Raw genomic sequence first — 13,772 nt, 5'->3', positions numbered from 1 at the left:
GTGTGTGTGTGTTTGATAAGTAGTGATGTCTAAGGTGTAATTAAAACAGGGGTGGGGAACTGCAGAGTGCAGCCAAGGGGACCGCCTACGTGGCCCCATCCACTACACCCCACAGAACACACACGCCCCCAAAACCCTTCATGTGTGAGTGTGTGCTGTGTACAGGAGCCAAAAGGGAGAGGGTATGGGGATATACACCGGGGGGGCTAGTCTCCCCCAGAGAGGGCAGCCAGGGACTGGCTGCAATAGGCACCCCCGTTACCTGGGACCCAGCACAGGGCAGGAGGGCCTGATGTCCACCAGGCTCGGGGCTTGCAGCGACCATATTCCGGGAGCTACTGTACCCCCAGAAGGTACCCACCCCGCCCAACCCCACTCAACCCAACCCCATCCCACCCCGGAGGACCTCTACAAAAAAACAAACAAACCACCCGGTCACACCAGACGCAGCAGCCCGGGCCTGAGACCCACCATCACCCAGGCCCCCCCCTCAACAGAGGAAAAGCACCCCCCCACCGCACGCCCCAACACCCTAAAGAAAACAACCACCTGCGGATACCCTGGAGGTCCCAGAGCAACAAGCCTGGCACCAGGACCTGCACCAACCCACCCATACTGTGGCATGTCCAGGGCAACCCAGCCCCCCCGGGCGCAAGGCAGCGCCCAGCCACCAGGGCCCAGGCCCAGCACCACCACCCACGCCAGAGCGGCCCAGCCACCCGGTACAGAGCCAGCAGCCACCACCCCAAGGCCCCTAAGGGACCCCGCCCCACACAGCAAGACAGCCCCACCCGCAAGCCCCCAAAACTGCCCTCCAAGCCCGACACACAGTCCCCCCCAGCAATGACCAACCCGGTCCCCACGACCCGAGAGACCACCAGACGCCCAAAGCCACACAGCCCCCCCCAGCACACACCCAACCGCCCAGAGCGACGGGACAGCAACCCACCACCACCACTATGTGATAAAGCTAATCAGCGGGGACCAGAGAGAATGAAATTCAGCCAATTGATGTTTTGAGGAGGCAGACATTGTTTCCATGCTAATATAATCTAAAATAACATTTCTAAACTGCTTAATACACAGACTGTTTTTCGCTTTCCAGGTCATGAGAATAGTTTTCTTTGCGATACATAACACTGCGAGGACCATGCAAACAAGCAGAGAAAAAACAAACACACAAACAAACAAAAACAAGCACAAGTAGTGGCAATCGCATACAACACAACTGTGCATATAGATGACCTGAGGCGACATGGTAATACATCAACTGCTACTGCACTAATGAATGTGTATTGTGTGTGTGTGTGTGTGTGTGAGAACATGCAACACCCATGGCACAGGACCTACATGATAACCGTTCTTACTTATGAGTGTATACGTGTACACGGCCACAATCCACAGCCCCCCCAAGCAATCAGAAACAGGCAGAGAGGCCCACAAGACTCAGGCCACCAGCAGCCCCCACGGAGCACAGAACCCAGGATACCCACCGCAGGGACAACCACGCATCCACCCAGAAGACAGCAGTGGAAGCCCCCGGACAGAGCCCCCATAAGCATAGGGCAGAGGCGCCCGGGAGCCAGGGGCAACAGCCCACCGACCCCACCAGGCCCCAGCCGCCCAGACATGGGCCGTGCACCGGACCCGGCCCCAGGAGCCCGAGCGCCCCAAAACCCCCCGGCAGAGGCCCCACCCAATACCCGGGAGGGCCAAGCGCCCCAGACAGCCATGCAGTGGGTCAGCGCCTGCCTCAGTGCCCCTGGCCAAGAGCCCTGGCAGTCAAGACGTGCCCACAGGTGGGTGAAGTCGCGAGGAGTGGGGAGAGGCAACGCCGCCCCCCCATTGGGAGAAGCACAGGCAGGCCAGGCGACAGCAAGTCCCAGACCCAGGCCCAATCATCACCACACACACTTTCACGTCCCATACATCCACACGTCATCCCTCCCTTGACTCCGCTGGGGTCTAGCACAGTGGGCACACCATGGGGCCAGCAGCCCCCCAGCCACCACAGACCCTGAACCAGCAGAATAATTAATTCCTCCTGGCCACTCCTTCCCGAGCAGCAACCAGGAAGCAGGGGTGTGAGAAGACCCCTCCCCTCACCCTTCTGGCTCTTCAATATTTTCTAATAGTGAGCGATTAAAATTGAGGGGCAGCCAACCTTGTAGAACTGGGAGCGCGGCCCTCTGGGCAGCCTACATACCCAAAGAGCCCCGTCCACCAGATGCCACTCAGTGCAACCACCCCCCAAGACCTAATGTGTTTTTGTGTGTTTGATAAGTAGTGATGTCTAAGGTGTAATTAAAACAGGGGCGGGGAACTGCAGAGTGCAGCCAAGGGGACCACCTACGTGGCCCCATCCACTACACCCCACAGAACACACACGCCCCCCAAAACCCTTCATGTGTGAGTGTGTGCTGTGTACAGGAGCCAAAAGGGAGAGGGTATGGGGATATACACCGGGGGGGCTACTCTCCCCCGGAGAGGGCTGCCAGGGCCTGACTGCAATAGGCACCCCCGTTACCTGGGACCCAGCACAGGGCAGGAGGGCCTGATGTCCACCAGGCTCGGGGCTTGCAGCGACCATATTCCGGGAGCTACTGTACCCCCAGAAGGTACCCACCCCGCCCAACCCCACTCAACCCAACCCCATCCCACCCCGGAGGACCTCTACAAAAAAACAAACAAACCACCCGGTCACACCAGACGCAGCAGCCCGGGCCTGAGACCCACCATCACCCAGGCCCCCCCCTCAACAGAGGAAAAGCACCCCCCCACCGCACGCCCCAACACCCTAAAGAAAACAACCACCTGCGGATACCCTGGAGGTCCCAGAGCAACAAGCCTGGCACCAGGACCTGCACCAACCCACCCATACTGTGGCATGTCCAGGGCAACCCAGCCCCCCCGGGCGCAAGGCAGCGCCCAGCCACCAGGGCCCAGGCCCAGCACCACCACCCACGCCAGAGCGGCCCAGCCACCCGGTACAGAGCCAGCAGCCACCACCCCAAGGCCCCTAAGGGACCCCGCCCCACACAGCAAGACATCCCCACCCGCAAGCCCCCAAAACTGCCCTCCAAGCCCGACACACAGTCCCCCCCAGCAATGACCAACCCGGTCCCCACGACCCGAGAGACCACCAGACGCCCAAAGCCACACAGCCCCCCCCAGCACACACCCAACCGCCCAGAGCGACGGGACAGCAACCCACCACCACCACTATGTGATAAAGCTAATCAGCGGGGACCAGAGAGAATGAAATTCAGCCAATTGATGTTTTGAGGAGGCAGACATTGTTTCCATGCTAATATAATCTAAAATAACATTTCTAAACTGCTTAATACACAGACTGTTTTTCGCTTTCCAGGTCATGAGAATAGTTTTCTTTGCGATACATAACACTGCGAGGACCATGCAAACAAGCAGAGAAAAAACAAACACACAAACAAACAAAAACAAGCACAAGTAGTGGCAATCGCATACAACACAACTGTGCATATAGATGACCTGAGGCGACATGGTAATACATCAACTGCTACTGGACTAATGAATGTGTATTGTGTGTGTGTGTGTGAGAACATGCAACACCCATGGCACAGGACCTACATGATAACCGTTCTTACTTATGAGTGTATAAGTGTACACGGCCACAATCCACAGCCCCCCCAAGCAATCAGAAACAGGCAGAGAGGCCCACAAGACCCAGGCCACCAGCAGCCCCCACGGAGCACAGAACCCAGGATACCCACCGCAGGGACAACCACGCATCCACCCAGAAGACAGCAGTGGAAGCCCCCGGACAGAGCCCCCATAAGCATAGGGCAGAGGCGCCCGGGAGCCAGGGGCAACAGCCCACCGACCCCACCAGGCCCCAGCAGCCCAGACATGGGCCGTGCACCGGACCCGGCCCCAGGAGCCCGAGCGCCCCAAAACCCCCCGGCAGAGGCCCCACCCAATACCCGGGAGGGCCAAGCGCCCCAGACAGCCATGCAGTGGGTCAGCGCCTGCCTCAGTGCCCCTGGCCAAGAGCCCTGGCAGTCAAGACGTGCCCACAGGTGGGTGAAGTCGCGAGGAGTGGGGAGAGGCAACGCCGCCCCCCCATTGGGAGAAGCACAGGCAGGCCAGGCGACAGCAAGTCCCAGACCCAGGCCCAATCATCACCACACACACTTTCACGTCCCATACATCCACACGTCATCCCTCCCTTGACTCCGCTGGGGTCTAGCACAGTGGGCACACCATGGGGCCAGCAGCCCCCCAGCCACCACAGACCCTGAACCAGCAGAATAATTAATTCCTGCTGGCCACTCCTTCCCGAGCAGCAACCAGGAAGCAGGGGTGTGAGAAGACCCCTCCCCTCACCCTTCTGGCTCTTCAATATTTTCTAATAGTGAGCGATTAAAATTGAGGGGCAGCCAACCTTGTAGAACTGGGAGCGCGGCCCTCTGGGCAGCCTACATACCCAAAGAGCCCCGTCCACCAGATGCCACTCAGTGCAACCACCCCCCAAGACCTAATGTGTTTTTGTGTGTTTGATAAGTAGTGATGTCTAAGGTGTAATTAAAACAGGGGCGGGGAACTGCAGAGTGCAGCCAAGGGGACCACCTACGTGGCCCCATCCACTACACCCCACAGAACACACACGCCCCCCAAAACCCTTCATGTGTGAGTGTGTGCTGTGTACAGGAGCCAAAAGGGAGAGGGTATGGGGATATACACCGGGAGAGCTACTCTCCCCCGGAGAGGGCAGCCAGGGACTGGCAGCAATAGGCACCCCCGCTACCTGGGACCCAGCACAGGGCAGGAGGGCCTGATGTCCACCAGGCTCGGGGCTTGCAGCGACCATATTCCGGGAGCTACTGTACCCCCAGAAGGTACCCACCCCGCCCAACCCCACTCAACCCAACCCCATCCCACCCCGGAGGACCTCTACAAAAAAACAAACAAACCACCCGGTCACACCAGACGCAGCAGCCCGGGCCTGAGACCCACCATCACCCAGGCCCCCCCCTCAACAGAGGAAAAGCACCCCCCCACCGCACGCCCCAACACCCTAAAGAAAACAACCACCTGCGGATACCCTGGAGGTCCCAGAGCAACAAGCCTGGCACCAGGACCTGCACCAACCCACCCATACTGTGGCATGTCCAGGGCAACCCAGCCCCCCCGGGCGCAAGGCAGCGCCCAGCCACCAGGGCCCAGGCCCAGCACCACCACCCACGCCAGAGCGGCCCAGCCACCCGGTACAGAGCCAGCAGCCACCACCCCAAGGCCCCTAAGGGACCCCGCCCCACACAGCAAGACATCCCCACCCGCAAGCCCCCAAAACTGCCCTCCAAGCCCGACACACAGTCCCCCCCAGCAATGACCAACCCGGTCCCCACGACCCGAGAGACCACCAGACGCCCAAAGCCACACAGCCCCCCCCAGCACACACCCAACCGCCCAGAGCGACGGGACAGCAACCCACCACCACCACTATGTGATAAAGCTAATCAGCGGGGACCAGAGAGAATGAAATTCAGCCAATTGATGTTTTGAGGAGGCAGACATTGTTTCCATGCTAATATAATCTAAAATAACATTTCTAAACTGCTTAATACACAGACTGTTTTTCGCTTTCCAGGTCATGAGAATAGTTTTCTTTGCGATACATAACACTGCGAGGACCATGCAAACAAGCAGAGAAAAAACAAACACACAAACAAACAAAAACAAGCACAAGTAGTGGCAATCGCATACAACACAACTGTGCATATAGATGACCTGAGGCGACATGGTAATACATCAACTGCTACTGGACTAATGAATGTGTATTGTGTGTGTGTGTGTGTGTGTGAGAACATGCAACACCCATGGCACAGGACCTACATGATAACCGTTCTTACTTATGAGTGTATAAGTGTACACGGCCACAATCCACAGCCCCCCCAAGCAATCAGAAACAGGCAGAGAGGCCCACAAGACCCAGGCCACCAGCAGCCCCCACGGAGCACAGAACCCAGGATACCCACCGCAGGGACAACCACGCATCCACCCAGAAGACAGCAGTGGAAGCCCCCGGACAGAGCCCCCATAAGCATAGGGCAGAGGCGCCCGGGAGCCAGGGGCAACAGCCCACCGACCCCACCAGGCCCCAGCCGCCCAGACATGGGCCGTGCACCGGACCCGGCCCCAGGAGCCCGAGCGCCCCAAAACCCCCCGGCAGAGGCCCCACCCAATACCCGGGAGGGCCAAGCGCCCCAGACAGCCATGCAGTGGGTCAGCGCCTGCCTCAGTGCCCCTGGCCAAGAGCCCTGGCAGTCAAGACGTGCCCACAGGTGGGTGAAGTCGCGAGGAGTGGGGAGAGGCAACGCCGCCCCCCCATTGGGAGAAGCACAGGCAGGCCAGGCGACAGCAAGTCCCAGACCCAGGCCCAATCATCACCACACACACTTTCACGTCCCATACATCCACACGTCATCCCTCCCTTGACTCCGCTGGGGTCTAGCACAGTGGGCACACCATGGGGCCAGCAGCCCCCCAGCCACCACAGACCCTGAACCAGCAGAATAATTAATTCCTCCTGGCCACTCCTTCCCGAGCAGCAACCAGGAAGCAGGGGTGTGAGAAGACCCCTCCCCTCACCCTTCTGGCTCTTCAATATTTTCTAATAGTGAGCGATTAAAATTGAGGGGCAGCCAACCTTGTAGAACTGGGAGCGCGGCCCTCTGGGCAGCCTACATACCCAAAGAGCCCCGTCCACCAGATGCCACTCAGTGCAACCACCCCCCAAGACCTAATGTGTGTGTGTGTGTTTGATAAGTAGTGATGTCTAAGGTGTAATTAAAACAGGGGCGGGGAACTGCAGAGTGCAGCCAAGGGGACCACCTACGTGGCCCCATCCACTACACCCCACAGAACACACACGCCCCCCAAAACCCTTCATGTGTGAGTGTGTGCTGTGTACAGGAGCCAAAAGGGAGAGGGTATGAAGGCAGCCAGGGACTGGCTGCAATAGGCACCCCCGCTACCTGGGACCCAGCACAGGGCAGGAGGGCCTGATGTCCACCAGGCTCGGGGCTTGCAGCGACTATATTCCGGGAGCTACTGTACCCCCAGAAGGTACCCACCCCGCCCAACCCCATCCCACCCCGGAGGACCTCTACAAAAAAACAAACAAACCACCCGGTCACACCAGACGCAGCAGCCCGGGCCTGAGACCCACCATCACCCAGGCACCCCCCTCAACAGGGGAAAAGCACCCCCCCCACCGCACGCCCCAACACCCTAAAGAAAACAACCACCTGCGGACACCCTGGAGGTCCCAGAGCAACAAGCCTGGCACCAGGACCTGCACCAACCCACCCATACTGTGGCATGTCCAGGGCAACCCAGCCCCCCCGGGCGCAAGGCAGCGCCCAGCCACCAGGGCCCAGGCCCAGCACCACCACCCACGCCAGAGCGGCCCAGCCACCCGGTACAGAGCCAGCAGCCACCACCCCAAGGCCCCTAAGGGACCCCGCCCCACACAGCAAGACAGCCCCACCCGCAAGCCCCCAAAACTGCCCTCCAAGCCCGACACACAGTCCCCCCCAGCAATGACCAACCCGGTCCCCACGACCCGAGAGACCACCAGACGCCCAAAGCCACACAGCCCCCCCCCAGCACACACCCAACCGCCCAGAGCGACGGGACAGCAACCCACCACCACCACTATGTGATAAAGCTAATCAGCGGGGACCAGAGAGAATGAAATTCAGCCAATTGATGTTTTGAGGAGGCAGACATTGTTTCCATGCTAATATAATCTAAAATAACATTTCTAAACTGCTTAATACACAGACTGTTTTTCGCTTTCCAGTTCATGAGAATAGTTTTCTTTGCGATACATAACACTGCGAGGACCATGCAAACAAGCAGAGAAAAAACAAACACACAAACAAACAAAAACAAGCACAAGTAGTGGCAATCGCATACAACACAACTGTGCATATAGATGACCTGAGGCGACATGGTAATACATCAACTGCTACTGGACTAATGAATGTGTATTGTGTGTGTGTGTGTGTGTGTGAGAACATGCAACACCCATGGCACAGGACCTACATGATAACCGTTCTTACTTATGAGTGTATAAGTGTACACGGCCACAATCCACAGCCCCCCCAAGCAATCAGAAACAGGCAGAGAGGCCCACAAGACCCAGGCCACCAGCAGCCCCCACGGAGCACAGAACCCAGGATACCCACCGCAGGGACAACCACGCATCCACCCAGAAGACAGCAGTGGAAGCCCCCGGACAGAGCCCCCATAAGCATAGGGCAGAGGCGCCCGGGAGCCAGGGGCAACAGCCCACCGACCCCACCAGGCCCCAGCCGCCCAGACATGGGCCGTGCACCGGACCCGGCCCCAGGAGCCCGAGCGCCCCAAAACCCCCCGGCAGAGGCCCCACCCAATACCCGGGAGGGCCAAGCGCCCCAGACAGCCATGCAGTGGGTCAGCGCCTGCCTCAGTGCCCCTGGCCAAGAGCCCTGGCAGTCAAGACGTGCCCACAGGTGGGTGAAGTCGCGAGGAGTGGGGAGAGGCAACGCCGCCCCCCCATTGGGAGAAGCACAGGCAGGCCAGGCGACAGCAAGTCCCAGACCCAGGCCCAATCATCACCACACACACTTTCACGTCCCATACATCACCACGTCATCCCTCCCTTGACTCCGCTGGGGTCTAGCACAGTGGGCACACCATGGGGCCAGCAGCCCCCCAGCCACCACAGACCCTGAACCAGCAGAATAATTAATTCCTCCTGGCCACTCCTTCCCGAGCAGCAACCAGGAAGCAGGGGTGTGAGAAGACCCCTCCCCTCACCCTTCTGGCTCTTCAATATTTTCTAATAGTGAGCGATTAAAATTGAGGGGCAGCCAACCTTGTAGAACTGGGAGCGCGGCCCTCTGGGCAGCCTACATACCCAAAGAGCCCCGTCCACCAGATGCCACTCAGTGCAACCACCCCCCAAGACCTAATGTGTGTGTGTGTGTGTGTTTGATAAGTAGTGATGTCTAAGGTGTAATTAAAACAGGGGCGGGGAACTGCAGAGTGCAGCCAAGGGGACCACCTACGTGGTCCCATCCACTACACCCCACAGAACACACACGCCCCCCAAAACCCTTCATGTGTGAGTGTGTGCTGTGTACAGGAGCCAAAAGGGAGAGGGTATGGGGATATACACCGGGGGAGCTACTCTCCCCCGGAGAGGGCTGCCAGGGCCTGGCTGCAATAGGCACCCCCGCTACCTGGGACCCAGCACAGGGCAGGAGGGCCTGATGTCCACCAGGCTCGGGGCTTGCAGCGACCATATTCCGGGAGCTACTGTACCCCCAGAAGGTACCCACCCCGCCCAACCCCACTCAACCCAACCCCATCCCACCCCGGAGGACCTCTACAAAAAAACAAACAAACCACCCGGTCACACCAGACGCAGCAGCCCGGGCCTGAGACCCACCATCACCCAGGCCCCCCCCTCAACAGAGGAAAAGCACCCCCCCACCGCACGCCCCAACACCCTAAAGAAAACAACCACCTGCGGATACCCTGGAGGTCCCAGAGCAACAAGCCTGGCACCAGGACCTGCACCAACCCACCCATACTGTGGCATGTCCAGGGCAACCCAGCCCCCCCGGGCGCAAGGCAGCGCCCAGCCACCAGGGCCCAGGCCCAGCACCACCACCCACGCTAGAGCGGCCCAGCTACCCGGTACAGAGCCAGCAGCCACCACCCCAAGGCCCCTAAGGGACCCCGCCCCACACAGCAAGACATCCCCACCCGCAAGCCCCCAAAACTGCCCTCCAAGCCCGACACACAGTCCCCCCCAGCAATGACCAACCCGGTCCCCACGACCCGAGAGACCACCAGACGCCCAAAGCCACACAGCCCCCCCCAGCACACACCCAACCGCCCAGAGCGACGGGACAGCAACCCACCACCACCACTATGTGATAAAGCTAATCAGCGGGGACCAGAGAGAATGAATATCAGCCAATTGATGTTTTGAGGAGGCAGACATTGTTTCCATGCTAATATAATCTAAAATAACATTTCTAAACTGCTTAATACACAGACTGTTTTTCGCTTTCCAGGTCATGAGAATAGTTTTCTTTGCGATACATAACACTGCGAGGACCATGCAAACAAGCAGAGAAAAAACAAACACACAAACAAACAAAAACAAGCACAAGTAGTGGCAATCGCATACAACACAACTGTGCATATAGATGACCTGAGGCGACATGGTAATACATCAACTGCTACTGGACTAATGAATGTGTATTGTGTGTGTGTGTGTGTGTGTGAGAACATGCAACACCCATGGCACAGGACCTACATGATAACCGTTCTTACTTATGAGTGTATAAGTGTACACGGCCACAATCCACAGCCCCCCCAAGCAATCAGAAACAGGCAGAGAGGCCCACAAGACCCAGGCCACCAGCAGCCCCCACGGAGCACAGAACCCAGGATACCCACCGCAGGGACAACCACGCATCCACCCAGAAGACAGCAGTGGAAGCCCCCGGACAGAGCCCCCATAAGCATAGGGCAGAGGCGCCCGGGAGCCAGGGGCAACAGCCCACCGACCCCACCAGGCCCCAGCCGCCCAGACATGGGCCGTGCACCGGACCCGGCCCCAGGAGCCCGAGCGCCCCAAAACCCCCCGGCAGAGGCCCCACCCAATACCCGGGAGGGCCAAGCGCCCCAGACAGCCATGCAGTGGGTCAGCGCCTGCCTCAGTGCCCCTGGCCAAGAGCCCTGGCAGTCAAGACGTGCCCACAGGTGGGTGAAGTCGCGAGGAGTGGGGAGAGGTAACGCCGCCCCCCCATTGGGAGAAGCACAGGCAGGCCAGGCGACAGCAAGTCCCAGACCCAGGCCCAATCATCACCACACACACTTTCACGTCCCATACATCCACACGTCATCCCTCCCTTGACTCCGCTGGGGTCTAGCACAGTGGGCACACCATGGGGCCAGCAGCCCCCCAGCCACCACAGACCCTGAACCAGCAGAATAATTAATTCCTCCTGGCCACTCCTTCCCGAGCAGCAACCAGGAAGCAGGGGTGTGAGAAGACCCCTCCCCTCACCCTTCTGGCTCTTCAATATTTTCTAATAGTGAGCGATTAAAATTGAGGGGCAGCCAACCTTGTAGAACTGGGAGCGCGGCCCTCTGGGCAGCCTACATACCCAAAGAGCCCCGTCCACCAGATGCCACTCAGTGCAACCACCCCCCAAGACCTAATGTGTGTGTGTGTGTTTGATAAGTAGTGATGTCTAAGGTGTAATTAAAACAGGGGCGGGGAACTGCAGAGTGCAGCCAAGGGGACCACCTACGTGGCCCCATCCACTACACCCCACAGAACACACACGCCCCCCAAAACCCTTCATGTGTGAGTGTGTGCTGTGTACAGGAGCCAAAAGGGAGAGGGTATGGGGATATACACCGGGGGGGCTACTCTCCCCCGGAGAGGGCTGCCAGGGCCTGGCTGCAATAGGCACCCCCGTTACCTGGGACCCAGCACAGGGCAGGAGGGCCTGATGTCCACCAGGCTCGGGGCTTGCAGCGACCATATTCCGGGAGCTACTGTACCCCCAGAAGGTACCCACCCCGCCCAACCCCACTCAACCCAACCCCATCCCACCCCGGAGGACCTCTACAAAAAAACAAACAAACCACCCGGTCACACCAGACGCAGCAGCCCGGGCCTGAGACCCACCATCACCCAGGCCCCCCCCTCAACAGAGGAAAAGCACCCCCCCACCGCACGCCCCAACACCCTAAAGAAAACAACCACCTGCGGATACCCTGGAGGTCCCAGAGCAACAAGCCTGGCACCAGGACCTGCACCAACCCACCCATACTGTGGCATGTCCAGGGCAACCCAGCCCCCCCGGGCGCAAGGCAGCGCCCAGCCACCAGGGCCCAGGCCCAGCACCACCACCCACGCTAGAGCGGCCCAGTTACCCGGTACAGAGCCAGCAGCCACCACCCCAAGGCCCCTAAGGGACCCCGCCCCACACAGCAAGACATCCCCACCCGCAAGCCCCCAAAACTGCCCTCCAAGCCCGACACACAGTCCCCCCCAGCAATGACCAACCCGGTCCCCACGACCCGAGAGACCACCAGACGCCCAAAGCCACACAGCCCCCCCCAGCACACACCCAACCGCCCAGAGCGACGGGACAGCAACCCACCACCACCACTATGTGATAAAGCTAATCAGCGGGGACCAGAGAGAATGAATATCAGCCAATTGATGTTTTGAGGAGGCAGACATTGTTTCCATGCTAATATAATCTAAAATAACATTTCTAAACTGCTTAATACACAGACTGTTTTTCGCTTTCCAGGTCATGAGAATAGTTTTCTTTGCGATACATAACACTGCGAGGACCATGCAAACAAGCAGAGAAAAAACAAACACACAAACAAACAAAAACAAGCACAAGTAGTGGCAATCGCATACAACACAACTGTGCATATAGATGACCTGAGGCGACATGGTAATACATCAACTGCTACTGGACTAATGAATGTGTATTGTGTGTGTGTGTGTGTGTGTGAGAACATGCAACACCCATGGCACAGGACCTACATGATAACCGTTCTTACTTATGAGTGTATAAGTGTACACGGCCACAATCCACAGCCCCCCCAAGCAATCAGAAACAGGCAGAGAGGCCCACAAGACCCAGGCCACCAGCAGCCCCCACGGAGCACAGAACCCAGGATACCCACCGCAGGGACAACCACGCATCCACCCAGAAGACAGCAGTGGAAGCCCCCGGACAGAGCCCCCATAAGCATAGGGCAGAGGCGCCCGGGAGCCAGGGGCAACAGCCCACCGACCCCACCAGGCCCCAGCAGCCCAGACATGGGCCGTGCACCGGACCCGGCCCCAGGAGCCCGAGCGCCCCAAAACCCCCCGGCAGAGGCCCCACCCAATACCCGGGAGGGCCAAGCGCCCCAGACAGCCATGCAGTGGGTCAGCGCCTGCCTCAGTGCCCCTGGCCAAGAGCCCTGGCAGTCAAGACGTGCCCACAGGTGGGTGAAGTCGCGAGGAGTGGGGAGAGGCAACGCCGCCCCCCCATTGGGAGAAGCACAGGCAGGCCAGGCGACAGCAAGTCCCAGACCCAGGCCCAATCATCACCACACACACTTTCACGTCCCATACATCCACACGTCATCCCTCCCTTGACTCCGCTGGGGTCTAGCACAGTGGGCACACCATGGGGCCAGCAGCCCCCCAGCCACCACAGACCCTGAACCAGCAGAATAATTAATTCCTGCTGGCCACTCCTTCCCGAGCAGCAACCAGGAAGCAGGGGTGTGAGAAGACCCCTCCCCTCACCCTTCTGGCTCTTCAATATTTTCTAATAGTGAGCGATTAAAATTGAGGGGCAGCCAACCTTGTAGAACTGGGAGCGCGGCCCTCTGGGCAGCCTACATACCCAAAGAGCCCCGTCCACCAGATGCCACTCAGTGCAACCACCCCCCAAGACCTAATGTGTTTTTGTGTGTTTGATAAGTAGTGATGTCTAAGGTGTAATTAAAACAGGGGCGGGGAACTGCAGAGTGCAGCCAAGGGGACCACCTACGTGGCCCCATCCACTACACCCCACAGAACACACACGCCCCCCAAAACCCTTCATGTGTGAGTGTGTGCTGTGTACAGGAGCCAAAAGGGAGAGGGTATGGGGATATACACCGGGAGAGCTACTCTCCCCCGGAGAGGGCAGCCA

The sequence above is a fragment of the Leuresthes tenuis genome, unplaced genomic scaffold (genome assembly GCF_036924035.1).
Source record: "Leuresthes tenuis unplaced genomic scaffold, fLeuTen1.0.hap1 SCAF_1, whole genome shotgun sequence".
Classification (NCBI taxonomy): Eukaryota; Metazoa; Chordata; class Actinopteri; order Atheriniformes; family Atherinopsidae; genus Leuresthes; species Leuresthes tenuis.
The sequence above is the reverse complement of the archived record's forward strand: the minus strand, read 5'-3'. Positions refer to the sequence as shown.